Source organism: Rattus rattus, chromosome 2 (genome assembly GCF_011064425.1).
Source record: "Rattus rattus isolate New Zealand chromosome 2, Rrattus_CSIRO_v1, whole genome shotgun sequence".
Lineage (NCBI taxonomy): Eukaryota > Metazoa > Chordata > Mammalia > Rodentia > Muridae > Rattus > Rattus rattus.
The window spans coordinates 20,119,989-20,122,264 of record NC_046155.1 but is presented as its reverse complement, the minus strand read 5'-3'; positions in this window follow the sequence as shown (position 1 = coordinate 20,122,264).

Sequence of the window (2,276 nt, the reverse complement as noted above, 5' to 3'; positions counted from 1 at the left end):
CCTCTCTTTCAGTCAGTTATGGGGACAGAGTGTTCTGCTTTCGGGCGTGTAGTTTTTCCTTTCTACAGGTCTTCAGCTGTTCCTGTGGACCTGTGCCTTGAGTTCACCAGGCAGGTCACTTGCAGCAGAAAAGTTGGTCTTACCTGTGGTCCCGAGGCTCAAGTTCGCTCGCGGGGTGCTGCCCACGGGCTCTCTGCAGCGGCAGCAACCGGAAGATCTCTGCCACCTTCCAGAACCTCCGTGCCAGGGTTCAGATGGATTTGGTGTTTTTCTCTGGAATCAAGTAATGTTGCAGAGAGCAGTCTCTTCTGGTTTTACTTGGGCGTGTCTGCCTCTCTGAAGGTTTGCTCTCCCTCCACGGGATTTGGGTGCAGAGGGGTGTTTATCCGGTCCTTTTCCTTCAGGTTCCAAGTGTCTCAGGCAGGGGGGTCCTGCCGCTCCTGGGCCCTCTCCCACGGGAGCCCAGATGCCTTATACAGTTTCCTCTTGGGCCAGGGATGTGGGCAGGGATGGGCAGTGTTGGTGGTCTCTTCTGCTCTGCAGTCTCAGGAGTGCCTACCTGACCAGGCGGTAAGGTCTCTCTCCCACGGGGTCTGGAAGCAGAGAGCTGCTGGGGCGGGATCCTTGGTGGGACTTCCGGGCCACAGGAGTGCCGGTCCCAGAGAATTCTGCCTCTGTTTGTCCTGGGATTCCACCAGGCAAGTCACTTTTGCAGCAGATAAGTTAGTCTTACCTGTGGTCCCGAGGCTCAAGTTCGCTCGCGGGGTGCTGCCCACGGGCTCTCCGAGTCGGCAGCGACCAGGAAGCTTGAGTTAGTTTTATAACCAATCACTTTGCTGAAGCTGTTTATCAACTATAAATGTTCTCTGGTAGAATTTTTGGGACTCACTTATGTATACTATCTATCATCTGAAAAGAGTGACACCTTGACTTCTTCTTTGCCAATTTGTATCCACTTGATCTCTTTTTGTTGTCTTATTGTTCTGGATAGTATTTCGAGTACTATATTGAATAACTATAGAGAGAATGGGCATCCTTGTCCCTAAATTTAGTGTGATAGCTTCAAGTATCTCTCCATTCTATTTGATATTGGCTGTTGGTTTGCAGCAAATTGCTTTTATTATCTTTAGGTATGGGCCTTGAATTCCTGATCTTTCCAATATGTTTAACATGAATAGGTTTTGTATTTTGTCATATGCTTTTTCAGCATTGAAGATGACTGTGTGTTTTTTCCTTTGAGTTTCTTTATATTGTAGATTACATTAAAGGATTTTCATAATTGAACCAACCTAATCATAAAAACCAAAAGCTGGTTCTCTGAGAAAATCAACAAGATAGATAAACCCACAGCTAAACTAAGGGCCCAGAGGCAGTATCCAAATTAACAAAATCAGAAATGAAAAGGGAGAGATAACAACAGAAACAAAGGAAATTCAAAAAAATCATCAGATCCTACTACAAAAGCCTATATTCAACAAAACTTGAAAATGTAGAAGAAATAAATGATTTTCTAGAAAGATATAACATACCAAAGTTAAATCAAGAGCAGGTAAACTATCTAAACAGACCCATAGTCCCTACAGAAATAGAAGAAGTCATTAAAAAACCCCTAATCAATACAGCCCAGGGCCAGATGGCTTTAGTGCAGAATTCTACCAGATCTTCAAAGAAGACCTAATACCAATATTCCTCAAACTATTCCATAAAATAGAAACAGAAGAAACACTACCTAATTCATTCTGTGAGGCTACAATTACTCTGATACGTAAACCACACAAGTACCCAACCAAAAAGAGAACTTCAAATCAATTTTGCTTATGAATATCTATGCAAACATACTTAATAAATTTCTTGCGAACTGAACACATGAATGCATCAAAACCATCATTCACCATTATTATTCCATCTTTTAAAAATGTTTTCCTATAAGATTTATTTATTTATTTATTTATTTATTTATTTATTTATTTAATGTATGTAGGTACCCTATCACTCTCTTCAGGCCCATCAGAAGAGGGCATCGGATTACATTACAGATGGTTGTAAGCAACTATGTGCTTGCTGGGATTTGAACTCAGGACCTCTGGAAGAGCTCTTAAACATTAAGCCACCTTTCCAGCCTGCCTCCTATTTTTAGAGATTTATTTAAAAATCATTTGTTTGTACATCATTTTACTCTAATGTATGCATTTGAATGTGAGATGTATGTCTTTGAGACAACATAAAGTGCTTATTTCTGAGTTCACTCTCCTAGACTATGTTTCTGATTAGAGGAT